The sequence below is a fragment of the Aulostomus chinensis genome, chromosome 16 (genome assembly GCF_037954235.1).
Source record: "Aulostomus chinensis isolate RoL2024-O1b breed Wild chromosome 16, RoL_Achi_v1.0, whole genome shotgun sequence".
NCBI classification, from domain to species: Eukaryota; Metazoa; Chordata; class Actinopteri; order Syngnathiformes; family Aulostomidae; genus Aulostomus; species Aulostomus chinensis.
Window position 1 is genome coordinate 9130403 of NC_141335.1, and position 5756 is coordinate 9136158.

The window sequence follows — 5756 nt, forward strand, 5'->3', positions numbered from 1 at the left end:
AGTTCCCTAAAGCACGCATAGAGCACAGAAGGGTATCCATCCTCCTGTCTGGCTCTAGAGAGGATTGCAAAAAAACATATTCCCCAAAAGCCTGGCGTGTTCCTAAAATGTTAAAAGGGTTGTGACAGAAGGTAATCACTCTTGCAAAAGAGTGGCAAAGGAATGCGTGTGGAAATAAGATGGCGTTGTTTGTCAGTGATTTTCTTTTTAACAGGTTCATGATTAAACATAGTATGTGGTCAACACTCGCTTAAGACATTTGTAGTAAAAACTAAGAACCCTTGACTTTTTAAGTGTTTATTTGTTTTCATTTGTAAGGAATTTATTTGGCTGTCTCAACATTATTAATCCAAGCTTTGAACTTCTAATGATTGCATTTATGCTTCATTGTTGTTAATTTTTCAAGAAAATAATGCAAAATAAAACTAGTACCACGATCTTCTGTTTGACAGTATATATTTCACAATCTAAATTCCCATTAGCTTTTGGTCAAGGGAACCCTTGGCGATGCTAACTCGGCCTACAAATATACATTATCCCTGCAGTAATCTAAACTACAACAAACTAGCCTCAGTCTTACAGCAGGACATCAGACCACTTCTCCTTCTGAGAAGTTTGCTGCTTTATAAAAATTTCACTGATAAACCCTGTAGTCATAGAGCCTCGACCATTTATGCAATTATACACACTGACAGCGGCTATTTGGTGTTGCTATGAGATTAGACCTTACAGCAAAATCCAGTTTGCTTAGAAGTGTCACTGGCTGGTTGCCAGAACATTCCGTGGTCAATATCAGTATAATTGTCTTTGTCGTTTCAGTGCAATTGAAGACAGCAGACATTTTTGCCCTAAAAACTTGGCCAGAGACCAATATGGGATATTTATAGGACATTAAATCTTAAGACACCCTTGCACTAATGGCCAGTTTTATTCTTATATGCAACTTTTGACTGGGGGTTTTGTTCTGGTGACTGAAGCAGACCACATCCATTTCATCTCCAATCAATATTTAATTGCTTTTCTCTTTGGTGGAAGATGTCTTAAGTTCACTTTAAGCACATTGGAAGGACTTTTCTTTTATTTTTCCTGGACATTAGCTCTCTTCAAAAGTAAGAACATAAAATATTAAAGTAAAACAGTCATTCATTATAGTGCAGCTATGCTTCACCAGGACATCTTCTTTCAAGTAGAACTGGGTACTGGCTTGGGACTCATGAGAAGATATGTATCAGGATACAGGTGTAACGGTAAAATTTACCAGAGTATATTGCAGAACGATAAATATTGTGATACATCATTAACTGAAAATTCCAAAAATAAAAATAAGAAACTCATAGGGTAGTCTTATGATACATAAATCACGAGCCAAAACACCATAACACCGTGAACTGTATACTCTGTATAAACTGTACGTTTTGTGTGTCACGAGCTGAACAGTAACATAAGAAAATATAGCTGCCGGAACATCATCTGAAATATACAGTTGCTGCCGTAACATATAAGGGTCATGACATGATTTTATCATGATATATATGTTTTGATGCAATATGGCATCAATACTAGAGGTTGGAATATTGACGCAGTATCACAGAAAAAAATGATCAAGATATGTTGTTGTATTGATTTTACTGTCCTTCACAATACTTTGGATATCAAATTAAAATGGTAGAGGGGTTATTTTTCTTACATTTAAATGATCAAATGATGCATGATGGAGAAATAAAATGGAAGTGTACATTTGAGTTTGTTTTTTTATTCATTATTATTATTATTATTGTTATTATTATTATCATCATCATCATCATCATCATCTTTATAAACTGTTTCCAGAAGTCTCCAGTGTTATTTGATAGACTTTTCTGGCTGACCGAGGCAGTGACATGTAACTACGACTGGCAATCCCAGTAACAGCCTTGTGATCAATAAAACACATATTGTAGCTGAAGGGGGAAAAGTGGGGATGGAGGTGAAGAGAGAGGCGCTTTCACTCTAATGGTTCCATGTTTTGGGAAATATCGGCTGAGAGGGAGAGGGGAGAATGGGAGGCACAGCTGAATCACTGCAGATTTCAGCCATACTGAAAGACAATCAGTGTCTCTCATCACGAGTAGCATCATGTCGCTGTCTGTGCTCCAATGTCCATGTGTTCCTTCAAATGGGGGCTACAGCAGAGTATTTTATCTGACCTGTTGAAGTAGGAAAGAAGGTCTTGGCCAATCTTTTCGATGGCACTTCTCCTCTAGACTCTGAATGTCATCTTCTGCTTTCGAGCTCCAGGTTTAGCTTTCCCCCTAATAGGAGCAGCAGATTTAAGGGCTCTGTCACCCGTAGTTAGTGAGCCCTTTTTTGGCCACTCACTTGCCTGATGGTGGTGCATCACAATGTTCTTTCTGTATGTCAGGATGAGGTTAGCAGCAGTGCTGATACTGATGCTAACGTTGGGCAGTTTGTCATTATTTCACCTGACATTCTCTGCTCCTCAAAGCCCCCTTGCAACATTAAACAACAACAACCCTAAGCTATATAGCTAGTAGCTAGTTGACAAAGATTTGGATCGTGCAATGAGGCGGGTCCATGGAGTTACAGAAACACAACAAATACATATATAAACAGCTTCCCAATCCCTGATGTAACTTTGCAAGGGCCCTGTTGCTGCATCCTGTGATAAGCACCAACCACACGATTAGGATTAGTTTACAGAACTTCAAATGAGTCTGGCTGTAATTTATACCAGAGCAGATTAATAAAGGGATGATCCAAATACTTCTCTTGTTCTGGCATAAGACAATGAAGGAATATGTGGCTGTATGAGACAAGTAAACTCCTTCCTGTCACCATTATCTCCAACTGTATTATACAGCTTTGTTTCTCACTGTACTGTGAGCTTGACATTCACCGCAAATACAAAATACATAACATTCAAGAACAAATATATTTATAACAATTGCAGCACAACATGTACATGGAACCCAGGACAACAGACAGACGCACAACATGTACTTTTCCTCAGGATACATCTGTGATGAATATATTAATCAAAACACATTTAAATGCACAAAATAAACCATGTGCACATCTGTCCCTCTGGTTTACAGTCCCGCACACAACACACACCAACTGCACCAATCCATTCCCAGAAGAGATGCATATCAATATGGCAACCACATGAATTCCACTGCTCATAGCTAACATTGGCATTATGGTCAATACAAGGGATACTTCTACCCTTGTGACACAAATACGTAACTCAGAATAAACTGTGAACAACTCAACTCGTTTCTATTATGCTGGTTATACTTAAATAATTTCTCTAACAGCAATAAAACAGCCACACAGACATTTCAGGAAACATGTACACGAAACAATAAAGCGCCAGGTGTGCGGTTTCTCCAGGTGCTACTCCATAGTTAACAGCGGAGTTAGCATTAGCATTAGCTTGTTCGCCGGCACTATTTCACTTAATTGCTTCAAAACAAACGGATATATCGTCACAACAGTACTTATTGGAGCACATGTATTAAATCATCCAACACACCCCCGAACATGTGCTTTTTATATCAAAAGATTCGTACCTGAAAGGCGGAGCATTTCTCCACAAGACGCCCGAGCACGAACTTTTCTGTAGGTTACGTCAATAATGAACTGAGGGAGGCAGCTCGCCATGTTCCCCTAAGCGTAGCTCAACAGCGTTACGCTCCCCCTGCTGGAGTCTTCTGGTAACTACACGTGCTCTTCATGCCGCTGATGTTTGTGATACGTCAACATAAAGCCCGAAAACGTAAAAATAATTGTTCTTAGAATTTTGCAACTATCTGTATTATTCACATAGTATTAAAATATGACAAGGATCAAGTACTTAATTTAATCTGGATTGTAGACCCAGGACCCTGGAGACTGTTCTGGGCCATTTGCGGGATGGAGATATTATCTATATTGAGTCCATGTAAAATGATTGTAAGAACAACTTCTTTATCTGGAAAACCTATTTTTAGCATTTAGGAGGAAAACTTATGATAGGTTTAGATGATGACCTGCACAGGAGAAGCCTATCAGTGTGCTGGTTACTTTGCTAATCCCCAAATCCTGTTTAGTAGCACAGCCCCCTCTAGACCAATATTCTCTCTCCTGTAGCTTGGTTCTTGGTCCCTATCAACTACTAAGGAAAATATAAATGCTTCACTATGTTCACCAGCAAGTTGCCTACTGTGTTTGTGTGGAACACATTGTGGATTTTAATGTTCTGTATGAATTAAACTAAAAAGAAAAGGACATTAAACTTGCTGTGAGACTGAATCACAACATTAAAGTGGAGGCCGCAAAGCTAAACAATGAGCTGAAAGTCACTCCAAAGCTGAGAGAAGATAAGTCTCTCTAGTTTCATCACTACCAGCGATGTCTGACATTAAACAATGTCATTTGATACTTTGTTCTTAACAAAACAACAACCCCTCCCTCCCCACCACCAAATCCATCACAGCCACTTATAAGTCGTCTCTTCCTGCAGGGATGGCATTTTAAAAGATAGAACTAAGAGTGTTACATTTGTAAAAGCTCATGAAGAGGCCTTTATTTTCTTGAGCTGATAAGTGACAGCAGCATCATGTGGAGGTATTAAAGCCAGACTTTTTCTCTTTCTCTTGGGAGACTGTAGTCGTGTGGAAAAGCCATACTGGAAATCCCTGCTATGCTGATGAGGGTTTAAAAGGAATAGCTCATATAATGGGGTGATCCTGGGTGACGTATCCAAATCCCCAACTCATCTTCTTTTATTGGTGTTCACTTTGTCCCCCGTGGCTGCTGTACACACGGCGGGTGAGCGAGGCTCCAGAAATCCTCCATGTGCTGTCTGTTAAATTGATCTACTCAGGTTGTGTCCCAAAGAGGAAGTGCAGCAATCATGATTTTGAGTTTAATCAAGCAACATTAACCTCTGCTTTTTAGATTAATTAAAACAAAACTCCAGTTTTACTGCAAATGAAAAATACATCCAACAAGTGGCTCATCACAGTCATTCTCTCCGTTTCTGCAGACTGCTACAACAATGCATGTCCTTTGACTTCCTTATTAATCTGGAAATCTAATATTTTTCCAAGTCAGAACTAAATAGATTCAATATTAATTTGACTGACGACAAGTATGAGAAGATACATACACGCTGTTAATGTTCTGAGCCTGATTGATGGGTTTGTATAATTAGAGTTTTGCGGGCATTTATCAGCTTGAGATGGTGTTTCTTTGTGTCTAATTATATGCTGTAATTTCATGAATTAATCATTTTTTTGCAACATATCTGCCTGATCCAATTACATTATTCTTTGCATGACTAGTATTCAATTTTTCATCGTGGCGTATCTCTTGCTCAACTTTTAAATTAGGCGCATGATCCTTTAATGGCAATTCAGCTGCTAAATAGAGGATAATTACAATAGCACCATTATATTAATCAGATCTGTCAGGTTTTCACTGCCACTTTCAAGGCAATTCACTGCATGCAAATACTAGCCATTAATGTATAAGTTAATTGTATATATACTAAGAGATGATGGAGATGAAGTGATTAAACCTGTCAAGAAGTTACACCAGGGTTCACATTTAAAGCTACAGTGCAGCATTTTCCCGCCGCCTTCTGGCAGTGACAAGTATGACAAAAACAGCAGGTAGGTTGACAGGTAAGCGTTTCAAATTTGTAAAAAAAAATTGTTATGTATATGGATTATTTACTTGAAATGCATTGCCATGTATAGAACTGTTCTGTT

At 38.6% G+C, this 5756-nt stretch overlaps 1 protein-coding gene across 2 annotated transcripts in view; it reads right to left on the bottom strand.

The window, feature by feature from the left end:
- The window catches only part of insyn2ab (inhibitory synaptic factor 2Ab), a 75884-nt gene extending 72184 nt beyond the window's left edge, over positions 1–3700 (bottom strand). The window contains exon 1 of one of the 2 annotated variants that reach the window (XM_086181094.1): positions 3573–3700. The gene's annotated coding sequence lies outside the window, so the exon portion shown is untranslated. The remainder of the gene's footprint in view (positions 1–3572) is intronic. The other variant, XM_086181096.1, reaches the window with a different exon arrangement.
- Positions 3701–5756: the final 2056 nt, after the last annotated feature.